This window comes from Rhinoderma darwinii, chromosome 1 (genome assembly GCF_050947455.1).
Source record: "Rhinoderma darwinii isolate aRhiDar2 chromosome 1, aRhiDar2.hap1, whole genome shotgun sequence".
Taxonomy (NCBI): Eukaryota; Metazoa; Chordata; class Amphibia; order Anura; family Rhinodermatidae; genus Rhinoderma; species Rhinoderma darwinii.
Genome location: NC_134687.1, coordinates 2,016,589 through 2,031,531, shown reverse-complemented (window position 1 = coordinate 2,031,531; position 14,943 = coordinate 2,016,589). Strand labels below are relative to the sequence as shown.

The 14,943-nt window shown below is 32.5% G+C and overlaps 1 protein-coding gene across 1 annotated transcript in view; it reads right to left on the bottom strand.

The window, feature by feature from the left end:
• LOC142748230 (retinol dehydrogenase 12-like) overlaps nucleotides 1-14,943 on the bottom strand; it is a 111,844-nt gene that overhangs the window by 93,718 nt on the left and 3,183 nt on the right. The window lies entirely within an intron of this gene.

Here is a 14,943-nt window from a genome sequence, read left to right as displayed (position 1 = left end):
TATATAAGTACATGTTATGTGGGGTGTATATAACTATACTGTATATAAGTACATGTTATGTGGGGTGTATATAACTATACTGTATATAAGTACATGTTATGTGGGGTGTATATGACTATACTGTATATAAGTACATGTTATGTGAGGTGTATATAACTATACTGTATATAAGTACATGTTATGTGGGGTGTATATAACTATACTGTATATAAGTACATGTTATGTGGGGTGTATATAACTATACTTTATATAAGTACATGTTATGTGAGGTGTATATAACTATAGTGTATATAAGTACATGTTATGTGGGGTGTATATAACTATACTGTATATAAGTACATGTTATGTGGGGTGTATATAACTATAGTGTATATAAGTACATGTTATGTGGGGTGTATATAACTATACTGTATATAAGTACATGTTATGTGGGGTGTATATAACTATACTGTATATAAGTACATGTTATGTGAGGGGTATATAACTATACTGTATATAAGTACATGTTATGTGGGGTGTATATAACTATACTGTATATAAGTACATGTTATGTGGGGTGTATATAACTATACTGTATATAAGTACATGTTATGTGGGGTGTATATAACTATACTGTATATAAGTACATGTTATGTGGGGTGTATATAACTATACTGTATATAAGTACATGTTATGTGGGGTGTATATAACTATACTGTATATAAGTACATGTTATGTGGGGTGTATATAACTATAGTGTATATAAGTACATGTTATGTGGGGTGTATATAACTATACTGTATATAAGTACATGTTATGTGGGGTGTATATAACTATACTGTATATAAGTACATGTTATGTGGCGTGTATATAACTATACTGTATATAAGTACATGTTATGTGGCGTGTATATAACTATACTGTATATAAGTACATGTTATGTGAGGTGTATATAACTATACTGTATATAAGTACATGTTATGTGGGGTGTATATAACTATACTGTATATAAGTACATGTTATGCGGGGTGTATATAACTATAGTGTATATAAGTACATGTTATGTGGGGTGTATATAACTATACTGTATATAAGTACATGTTATGCGGGGTGTATATAACTATAGTGTATATAAGTACATGTTATGTGGGGCGTATATAACTATACTGTATATAAGTACATGTTATGCGGGGTGTATATAACTATAGTGTATATAAGTACATGTTATGTGGGGTGTATATAACTATACTGTATATAAGTACATGTTATGTGGGGTGTATATAACTATACTGTATATAAGTACATGTTATGTGGGGTGTATATAACTATACTGTATATAAGTACATCTTATGTGAGGTGTATATAACTATACTGTATATAAGTACATGTTATGTGAGGTGTATATAACTATACTGTATATAAGTACATGTTATGTGAGGTGTATATAACTATACTGTATATAAGTACATGTTATGTGAGGTGTATATAACTATAGTGTATATAAGTACATGTTATGTGGGGTGTATATAACTATACAGTATATAAGTACATGTTATGTGGGGTGTATATAACTATAGTGTATATAAGTACATGTTATGTGGGGTGTATATAACTATACTGTATATAAGTACATGTTATGTGGGGTGTATATAACTATAGTGTATATAAGTACATGTTATGTGGGGTGTATATAACTATACTGTATATAAGTACATGTAATGTGGGGTGTATATAACTATACTGTATATAAGTACATGTTATGTGGGGTGTATATAACTATACTGTATATAAGTACATGTTATGTGGGGTGTATATAACTATACTGTATATAAGTACATGTTATGTGGGGTGTATATAACTATACTGTATATAAGTACATGTTATGTGGGGTGTATATAACTATACTGTATATAAGTACATGTTATGCGGGGTGTATATAACTATACTGTATATATGTACATGTTATGCGGGGTGTATATAGCTATAGTGTATATAAGTACATGTTATGTGAGGTGTATATAACTATACTGTATATAAGTACATGTTATGTGAGGTGTATATAACTATAGTGTATATAAGTACATGTTATGTGGGGTGTATATAACTATAGTGTATATAAGTACATGTTATGTGGGGTGTATATAACTATAGTGTATATAAGTACATGTTATGTGGGGTGTATATAACTATACTGTATATAAGTACATGTTATGTGGGGTGTATATAGCTATACAGTATATAAGTACATGTTATGTGGGGTGTATATAGCTATAGTGTATATAAGTACATGTTATGTGGGGTGTATATAGCTATACTGTATATAAGTACATGTTATGTGAGGTGTATATAACTATACTGTATATAAGTACATGTTATGTGGGGTGTATATAACTATACTGTATATAAGTACATGTTATGTGGGGTGTATATAACTATACTGTATATAAGTACATGTTATGTGGGGTGTATATAACTATACTGTATATAAGTACATGTTATGTGGGGTGTATATAACTATACTGTATATAAGTACATGTTATGTGGGGTGTATATAACTATACTGTATATAAGTACATGTTATGTGGGGTGTATATAACTATACTGTATATAAGTACATGTTATGTGGGGTGTATATAACTATAGTGTATATAAGTACATGTTATGTGGGGTGTATATAACTATAGTGTATATAAGTACATGTTATGTGGGGTGTATATAACTATACTGTATATAAGTACATGTTATGTGGGGTGTATATAACTATACTGTATATAAGTACATGTTATGTGGGGTGTATATAACTATACTGTATATAAGTACATGTTATGCGGCGTGTATATAACTATACTGTATATAAGTACATGTTATGTGGGGTGTATATAACTATACTGTATATAAGTACATGTTATGTGAGGTGTATATAACTATAGTGTATATAAGTACATGTTATGCGGGGTGTATATAACTATACTGTATATAAGTACATGTTATGCGGGGTGTATATAACTATACTGTATATAAGTACATGTTATGTGGGGTGTATATAACTATAGTGTATATAAGTACATGTTATGTGAGGTGTATATAACTATAGTGTATATAAGTACATGTTATGTGGGGTGTATATAACTATACTGTATATAAGTACATGTTATGTGGGGTGTATATAACTATACTGTATATAAGTACATGTTATGTGGGGTGTATATAACTATAGTGTATATAAGTACATGTTATGTGGGGTGTATATAACTATACTGTATATAAGTACATGTTATGTGGGGTGTATATAACTATACTGTATATAAGTACATGTTATGTGGGGTGTATATAACTATAGTGTATATAAGTACATGTTATGTGAGGTGTATATAACTATAGTGTATATAAGTACATGTTATGTGGGGTGTATATAGCTATACTGTATATAAGTACATGTTATGTGGGGTGTATATAACTATACTGTATATAAGTACATGTTATGTGGGGTGTATATAACTATACTGTATATAAGTACATGTTATGTGAGGTGTATATAACTATACTGTATATAAGTACATGTTATGTGGGGTGTATATAACTATACTGTATATAAGTACATGTTATGTGGGGTGTATATAACTATACTGTTTATAAGTACATGTTATGTGGGGTGTATATAACTATACTGTATATAAGTACATGTTATGTGAGGTGTATATAACTATAGTGTATATAAGTACATGTTATGTGAGGTGTATATAACTATACTGTATATAAGTACATGTTATGTGGGGTGTATATAACTATACTGTATATAAGTACATGTTATGTGGGGTGTATATAACTATACTGTATATAAGTACATGTTATGTGGGGTGTATATAACTATACTGTATATAAGTACATGTTATGTGGGGTGTATATAACTATACTGTATATAAGTACATGTTATGTGAGGCGTATATAACTATAGTGTATATAAGTACATGTTATGTGGGGTGTATATAACTATAGTGTATATAAGTACATGTTATGTGAGGTGTATATAACTATACTGTATATAAGTACATGTTATGTGAGGCGTATATAACTATAGTGTATATAAGTACATGTTATGTGGGGTGTATATAACTATAGTGTATATAAGTACATGTTATGTGGGGTGTATATAACTATACTGTATATAAGTACATGTTATGTGGGGTGTATATAACTATACTGTATATAAGTACATGTTATGTGGGGTGTATATAACTATACTGTATATAAGTACATGTTATGTGGGGTGTATATGACTATACTGTATATAAGTACATGTTATGTGGGGTGTATATGACTATACTGTATATAAGTACATGTTATGTGAGGGGTATATAACTATACTGTATATAAGTACATGTTATGTGGGGTGTATATAACTATACTGTATATAAGTACATGTTATGTGGGGTGTATATAACTATACTGTATATAAGTACATGTTATGTGGGGTGTATATAACTATACTGTATATAAGTACATGTTATGTGGGGTGTATATAACTATACTGTATATAAGTACATGTTATGTGGGGTGTATATAACTATACTGTATATAAGTACATGTAATGTGGGGTGTATATAACTATACTGTATATAAGTACATGTTATGTGGGGTGTATATAACTATACTGTATATAAGTACATGTTATGCGGGGTGTATATAACTATAGTGTATATAAGTACATGTTATGCGGGGTGTATATAACTATACTGTATATAAGTACATGTTATGCGAGGTGTATATAACTATACTGTATATAAGTACATGTTATGCGGGGTGTATATAACTATAGTGTATATAAGTACATGTTATGCGAGGTGTATATAACTATAGTGTATATAAGTACATGTTATGCGGGGTGTATATAACTATAGTGTATATAAGTACATGTTATGCGGGGTGTATATAACTATAGTGTATATAAGTACATGTTATGCGGGGTGTATATAACTATAGTGTATATAAGTACATGTTATGCGGGGTGTATATAACTATAGTGTATATAAGTACATGTTATGCGGGGTGTATATAACTATACTGTATATAAGTACATGTTATGTGGGGTGTATATAACTATAGTGTATATAAGTACATGTTATGTGGGGTGTATATAACTATACTGTATATAAGTACATGTTATGTGGGGTGTATATAACTATAGTGTATATAAGTACATGTTATGTGGGGTGTATATAACTATACTGTATATAAGTACATGTTATGTCGGGTGTATATAACTATACTGTATATAAGTACATGTTATGTGAGGTGTATATAACTATACTGTATATAAGTACATGTTATGTGGGGTGTATATAACTATACTGTATATAAGTACATGTTATGTGGGGTGTATATAACTATAGTGTATATAAGTACATGTTATGTGGGGTGTATATAACTATAGTGTATATAAGTACATGTTATGAGGGGTGTATATAACTATACTGTATATAAGTACATGTTATGTGGGGTGTATATAACTATACTGTATATAAGTACATGTTATGTGGGGTGTATATAACTATAGTGTATATAAGTACATGTTATGCGGGGTGTATATAACTATAGTGTATATAAGTACATGTTATGCGGGGTGTATATAACTATAGTGTATATAAGAACATGTTATGCGAGGTGTATATAACTATACTGTATATAAGTACATGTTATGCGGGGTGTATATAACTATACTGTATATAAGTACATGTTATGCGGGGTGTATATAACTATACTGTATATAAGTACATGTTATGCGGGGTGTATATAACTATACTGTATATAAGTACATGTTATGCGGGGTGTATATAACTATACTGTATATAAGTACATGTTATGCGGGGTGTATATAACTATACTGTATATAAGTACATGTTATGTGGGGTGTATATAACTATAGTGTATATAAGTACATGTTATGTGGGGTGTATATAACTATACTGTATATAAGTACATGTTATGTGGGGTGTATATAACTATACTGTATATAAGTACATGTTATGTGGGGTGTATATAACTATACTGTATATAAGTACATGTTATGTGGGGTGTATATAACTATACTGTATATAAGTACATGTTATGTGGGGTGTATATAACTATACTGTATATAAGTACATGTTATGTGGGGTGTATATAACTATACTGTATATAAGTACATGTTATGTGGGGTGTATATAACTATACTGTATATAAGTACATGTTATGTGGGGTGTATATAACTATACTGTATATAAGTACATGTTATGTGGGGTGTATATAACTATACTGTATATAAGTACATGTTATGTGGGGTGTATATAACTATAGTGTATATAAGTACATGTTATGTGGGGTGTATATAACTATACTGTATATAAGTACATGTTATGTGGGGTGTATATAACTATACTGTATATAAGTACATGTTATGTGGGGTGTATATAACTATACTGTATATAAGTACATGTTATGTGGGGTGTATATAACTATACTGTATATAAGTACATGTTATGTGGGGTGTATATAACTATACTGTATATAAGTACATGTTATGTGGGGTGTATATAACTATAGTGTATATAAGTACATGTCATGTGGGGTGTATATAACTATAGTGTATATAAGTACATGTTATGTGGGGTGTATATAACTATACTGTATATAAGTACATGTTATGTGGGGTGTATATAACTATACTGTATATAAGTACATGTTATGTGGGGTGTATATAACTATACTGTATATAAGTACATGTTATGCGGGGTGTATATAACTATACTGTATATAAGTACATGTCATGCGGGGTGTATATAACTATAGTGTATATAAGTACATGTCATGTGGGGTGTATATAACTATACTGTATATAAGTACATGTCATGTGAGGTGTATATAACTATAGTGTATATAAGTACATGTTATGTGGGGTGTATATAACTATACTGTATATAAGTACATGTTATGTGGGGTGTATATAACTATACTGTATATAAGTACATGTTATGCGGGGTGTATATAACTATAGTGTATATAAGTACATGTTATGCGGCGTGTATATAACTATACTGTATATAAGTACATGTTATGCGGGGTGTATATAACTATACTGTATATAAGTACATGTTATGCGGGGTGTATATAACTATACTGTATATAAGTACATGTTATGCGGGGTGTATATAACTATAGTGTATATAAGTACATGTTATGTGGGGTGTATATAACTATAGTGTATATAAGTACATGTTATGTGGGGTGTATATAACTATAGTGTATATAAGTACATGTTATGTGGGGTGTATATAACTATAGTGTATATAAGTACATGTTATGTGAGGTGTATATAACTATAGTGTATATAAGTACATGTTATGTGGGGTGTATATAACTATACTGTATATAAGTACATGTTATGTGAGGTGTATATAACTATAGTGTATATAAGTACATGTTATGTGGGGTGTATATAACTATACTGTATATAAGTACATGTTATGTGGGGTGTATATAACTATAGTGTATATAAGTACATGTTATGCGGGGTGTATATAACTATAGTGTATATAAGTACATGTTATGTGGGGTGTATATAACTATAGTGTATATAAGTACATGTTATGTGGGGTGTATATAACTATACTGTATATAAGTACATGTTATGTGGGGTGTATATAACTATAGTGTATATAAGTACATGTTATGTGGGGTGTATATAACTATACTGTATATAAGTACATGTAATGTGGGGTGTATATAACTATACTGTATATAAGTACATGTTATGTGGGGTGTATATAACTATACTGTATATAAGTACATGTTATGTGGGGTGTATATAACTATAGTGTATATAAGTACATGTTATGTGAGGTGTATATAACTATACTGTATATAAGTACATGTAATGTGGGGTGTATATAACTATACTGTATATAAGTACATGTTATGTGGGGTGTATATAACTATACTGTATATAAGTACATGTTATGTGAGGTGTATATAACTATAGTGTATATAAGTACATGTTATGTGGGGTGTATATAACTATACTGTATATAAGTACATGTTATGTGGGGTGTATATAACTATACTGTATATAAGTACATGTTATGCGGGGTGTATATAACTATAGTGTATATAAGTACATGTTATGCGGCGTGTATATAACTATACTGTATATAAGTACATGTTATGCGGGGTGTATATAACTATACTGTATATAAGTACATGTTATGCGGGGTGTATATAACTATACTGTATATAAGTACATGTTATGTGAGGTGTATATAACTATACTGTATATAAGTACATGTTATGCGAGGTGTATATAACTATACTGTATATAAGTACATGTTATGTGGGGTGTATATAACTATAGTGTATATAAGTACATGTTATGCGGGGTGTATATAACTATAGTGTATATAAGTACATGTTATGTGGGGTGTATATAACTATAGTGTATATAAGTACATGTTATGTGAGGTGTATATAACTATACTGTATATAAGTACATGTAATGTGGGGTGTATATAACTATAGTGTATATAAGTACATGTTATGTGGGGTGTATATAACTATACTGTATATAAGTACATGTTATGTGGGGTGTATATAACTATAGTGTATATAAGTACATGTTATGTGGGGTGTATATAACTATACTGTATATAAGTACATGTTATGTGGGGTGTATATAACTATACAGTATATAAGTACATGTTATGTGGGGTGTATATAACTATACTGTATATAAGTACATGTTATGTGGGGTGTATATAACTATACTGTATATAAGTACATGTTATGTGGGGTGTATATAACTATAGTGTATATAAGTACATGTTATGTGGGGTGTATATAACTATAGTGTATATAAGTACATGTTATGTGAGGTGTATATGACTATACTGTATATAAGTACATGTTATGTGGGGTGTATATGACTATACTGTATATAAGTACATGTTATGTGAGGTGTATATAACTATACTGTATATAAGTACATGTTATGTGAGGTGTATATAACTATAGTGTATATAAGTACATGTTATGTGGGGTGTATATAACTATACTGTATATAAGTACATGTTATGTGGGGTGTATATAACTATAGTGTATATAAGTACATGTTATGTGAGGTGTATATAACTATACTGTATATAAGTACATGTTATGTGAGGTGTATATAACTATAGTGTATATAAGTACATGTTATGTGTGGTGTATATAACTATACTGTATATAAGTACATGTTATGTGGGGTGTATATAACTATACTGTATATAAGTACATGTTATGTGGGGTGTATATAACTATACTGTATATAAGTACATGTTATGTGGGGTGTATATAACTATAGTGTATATAAGTACATGTTATGTGGGGTGTATATAACTATAGTGTATATAAGTACATGTTATGTGAGGTGTATATAACTATACTGTATATAAGTACATGTTATGTGGGGTGTATATAACTATAGTGTATATAAGTACATGTTATGTGGGGTGTATATAACTATAGTGTATATAAGTACATGTTATGTGGGGTGTATATAACTATAGTGTATATAAGTACATGTTATGTGGGGTGTATATAACTATAGTGTATATAAGTACATGTTATGTGGGGTGTATATAACTATACTGTATATAAGTACATGTTATGTGGGGTGTATATAACTATACGGTATATAAGTACATGTTATGTGGGGTGTATATAACTATACTGTATATAAGTACATGTTATGTGGGGTGTATATAACTATACTGTATATAAGTACATGTTATGTGGGGTGTATATAACTATAGTGTATATAAGTACATGTTATGTGGGGTGTATATAACTATAGTGTATATAAGTACATGTTATGTGGGGTGTATATAACTATACGGTATATAAGTACATGTTATGTGGGGTGTATATAACTATACTGTATATAAGTACATGTTATGTGGGGTGTATATAACTATAGTGTATATAAGTACATGTTATGTGAGGTGTATATAACTATACTGTATATAAGTACATGTTATGTGGGGTGTATATAACTATACTGTATATAAGTACATGTTATGTGGGGTGTATATAGCTATACTGTATATAAGTACATGTTATGTGGGGTGTATATAACTATAGTGTATATAAGTACATGTTATGTGGGGTGTATATAACTATACTGTATATAAGTACATGTTATGTGGGGTGTATATAACTATAGTGTATATAAGTACATGTTATGTGGGGTGTATATAACTATAGTGTATATAAGTACATGTTATGTGAGGTGTATATAACTATACTGTATATAAGTACATGTTATGTGGGGTGTAAATAACTATACTGTATATAAGTACATGTTATGTGGGGTGTATATAACTATACGGTATATAAGTACATGTTATGTGGGGTGTATATAACTATACTGTATATAAGTACATGTTATGTGGGGTGTATATAACTATACGGTATATAAGTACATGTTATGTGGGGTGTAAATAACTATACTGTATATAAGTACATGTTATGTGGGGTGTATATAACTATACGGTATATAAGTACATGTTATGTGGGGTGTATATAACTATACTGTATATAAGTACATGTTATGTGGGGTGTATATAACTATAGTGTATATAAGTACATGTTATGTGGGGTGTATATAACTATAGTGTATATAAGTACATGTTATGTGAGGTGTATATAACTATACTGTATATAAGTACATGTTATGTGGGGTGTAAATAACTATACTGTATATAAGTACATGTTATGTGGGGTGTATATAACTATACGGTATATAAGTACATGTTATGTGGGGTGTATATAACTATACTGTATATAAGTACATGTTATGTGGGGTGTATATAACTATAGTGTATATAAGTACATGTTATGTGAGGTGTATATAACTATACTGTATATAAGTACATGTTATGTGGGGTGTATATAGCTATACTGTATATAAGTACATGTTATGTGGGGTGTATATAGCTATACTGTATATAAGTACATGTTATGTGGGGTGTATATAACTATAGTGTATATAAGTACATGTTATGTGGGGTGTATATAACTATACTGTATATAAGTACATGTTATGTGGGGTGTATATAACTATAGTGTATATAAGTACATGTTATGTGAGGTGTATATAACTATACTGTATATAAGTACATGTTATGTGGGGTGTATATAACTATAGTGTATATAAGTACATGTTATGTGGGGTGTATATAACTATACTGTATATAAGTACATGTTATGTGGGGTGTATATAACTATACTGTATATAAGTACATGTTATGCGGGGTGTATATAACTATACTGTATATAAGTACATGTTATGTGGGGTGTATATAACTATAGTGTATATAAGTACATGTTATGTGGGGTGTATATAACTATAGTGTATATAAGTACATGTTATGTGAGGTGTATATAACTATACTGTATATAAGTACATGTTATGTGGGGTGTATATAACTATAGTGTATATAAGTACATGTTATGTGGGGTGTATATAACTATACTGTATATAAGTACATGTTATGTGGGGTGTATATAACTATAGTGTATATAAGTACATGTTATGTGAGGTGTATATAACTATACTGTATATAAGTACATGTTATGTGAGGTGTATATAACTATAGTGTATATAAGTACATGTTATGTGAGGTGTATATAACTATACTGTATATAAGTACATGTTATGTGAGGTGTATATAACTATAGTGTATATAAGTACATGTTATGTGGGGTGTATATAACTATACTGTATATAAGTACATGTTATGTGGGGTGTATATAACTATACTGTATATAAGTACATGTTATGTGAGGTGTATATAACTATAGTGTATATAAGTACATGTTATGTGGGGTGTATATAACTATACTGTATATAAGTACATGTTATGTGAGGTGTATATAACTATAGTGTATATAAGTACATGTTATGTGAGGTGTATATAACTATACTGTATATAAGTACATGTTATGTGGGGTGTATATAACTATAGTGTATATAAGTACATGTTATGTGAGGTGTATATAACTATACTGTATATAAGTACATGTTATGTGGGGTGTATATAACTATAGTGTATATAAGTACATGTTATGTGGGGTGTATATAACTATACTGTATATAAGTACATGTTATGTGGGGTGTATATAACTATAGTGTATATAAGTACATGTTATGTGAGGTGTATATAACTATACTGTATATAAGTACATGTTATGTGGGGTGTATATAACTATAGTGTATATAAGTACATGTTATGTGGGGTGTATATAACTATACTGTATATAAGTACATGTTATGTGGGGTGGTTTCGGGGGTAGACATTGTTTTAGATCAGGGTCTGATAACAAAATTGGCCAAAATCGAGCCACAATCTCCCTTATTTCTGTCCACTTTGTGTTATACGTAGTGATCGATCCTGTAGTGTTGGCCATAATTTTGATGTCTAAGAATTCCATCATCTCTTGGCTAATGACATAAGTGAGTTTGATGTTCTGTTCGTTACTATTTAAAATAGTCAGAAACCGATCCAATTCCAACCGCGTCCCCTGCCAAATGAAAAGGATGTCGTCAATAAAGCGCATCCACGTAACGACACTTCCTGATACCATATCCATTGCCTCCTGTACACAATCTTGCTCCCAAAAGCCAAGGAATAGGTTTGCGTATCAAGGGGCGCAGGTTGCCCCCATGGCGGTGCCATGCTGCTGTAAATAATATCTATCCCTAAACATAAAATAATTATGTTCAAGGATAAAACGCATGAGAGTAATGAGAAGCTCGACCAGTTCAGACTCATGATTCTGTATACATAAAAAATGTGAAATGGCACGCAACCCCAGTTCATGACCGACGCACGTGTAGAGAGATTCAACATCACAGAATACTAAATACATGTCCTGTTCTATTGTTACCCCATTCAGACGCTTCAATACGTCAGTGGAGTCCCTAATATATGATTGTAGATTTTCCACACAAGGATGTAAATAATAGTCCACAAAACGGCATACAGGTTCACAAAGACCCCCGCAGCCTGACACAATTGGGCAACCGGGGGGTCTTTTCTGATCCTTATGGACTTTGGGTAACAAATATAACGTTGGTATAATGGGATGTTTGACAAACAATCCTTCAAAAGCCTTTTTAGAAATGATAATGTTATCACATGCTTCACAGAGTATTTTATCAAGTTGGCCCTTAAATATTTCGGTCGGGTTGGATGTCAATCGTCTATAGCAACTGGCGTCACGCAATTGTCTATACGCCCCAGACTCGTACATCTCGACTGGCCGCACCACTACATTTCCACCCTTATCTGCGGGTTCAAAAATCTAATTTTTCATGTTCTTAAGTTTATTCAAAGCTTTGCGCTGAGCCCGCGAGAGATTGTCATAGCCCCTGTCCCGCGGCAGCTCACGTAACTCCTCAACCACCTTCCTCACAAACATTTCCACTCCTCGATTTAATGATAAGGGTGGAAATGTAGTGGATTTGGGATGTGCATGTTTAGGAAATCCATCATCGCTCACCTCCTGGTCCTCTAGCAGAGATTCTAGTGCCCGGAACGCTGTGTTATCGGCCTCTTGGCGGTTCCGGGGGTGATGGGGTCATAGCGGCGCTGCACGTGCACATGATAACTACTCAGATGGAGTCAGTCTCACAGACATAGAAGCAGGTGCAGACTGATTACCTATGGGCGTTAACCCCGAAGCTGTGCCTGGCAGATCCTTTACAGTACCCCCCTTTTATGAGGGGCCACCGGACCCTTTCTAAGTGGACCTGGTTTACTGGGGAAACGAAGGTGAAACCTCCTGACCAATATCCCAGCGTGAACATCCCGGGCGGGTACCCAAGTCCTCTCCTCAGGCCCGTATCCTCTCCAATGGACCAGGTACTGGAGGGAGCCTTGGACCATCCTGCTGTCCACAATCTTGGCCACCTCGAATTCTACCCCCTCAGGGGTGAGAGCAGGGACCGGAGGTTTCCTCGAGGGAGCCAAGGACGGGGAGCAGCGTTTAAGGAGGGAGGCATGAAACACGTCGTGTACTCGAAAAGATGGAGTCAGTCTCACAGACATAGAAGCAGGTGCAGACTGATTACCTATGGGCGTTAACCCTGAAGCTGTGCCTGGCAGATGCTTTACAATTGGTTAGTGCTTTACTTGTACTACTGGTGATTTATATTCTGGAGTTATATATATATATGTCTTGATCGGTATTCTATATCCAGTGTTGAGATATATATATATATATATATATATATATATATATTTGGACGTTACTGCTGAAAGGTATTAGGTATAGGTATTGAATTAGAACAGAGGATCGCTCCGCTGGAAGAGGAAAATGAGAGTAGTCCTTCCACTCTCCGCAGATCATTGGGGGAAAAGAAATGCCTAGAAGACAAGATGAAGGAGGTGGAAAACCGATCCCGTCAAAATAATCTCAGAATGGTGGGGCCTCCGGAGAGAACGACATTTTCTGATCTGCAACTACAATGTGAGCGTGAACCCCGGGAAGCCTTGGGATGGGACTGTTTTTCCGAGTGGACGAGCCCCCCGCATCGGCCCTGACCCCGTGCACCAGGCAGACGAGCAGTCGGCTCGAGGGGGAGATTACGGCGTTTGGTGAGATGGATTACAATGATTGTCCCGCCTTTATGGGATTACGGGTCCCGGGACACCGGCCGCTTCGATCTCCTCTTTGTGTAATAGAATTAGGTCATAAAATTACCGCCGCGCGACTGCGATAAACCCGGGACAGGGCGATGGGCGACCCGGATATAGCGAACCTCATACTATAGGGTGGGGACCATGCGCAGGGATCTTGTATTAAACTTCATATGTGGATTCCGTGTCCCGGCCGCGGCTCCTGATAGGATCACTGCTTGCCCTAAATGTAAAACACACGGGACCGGCATCTGGG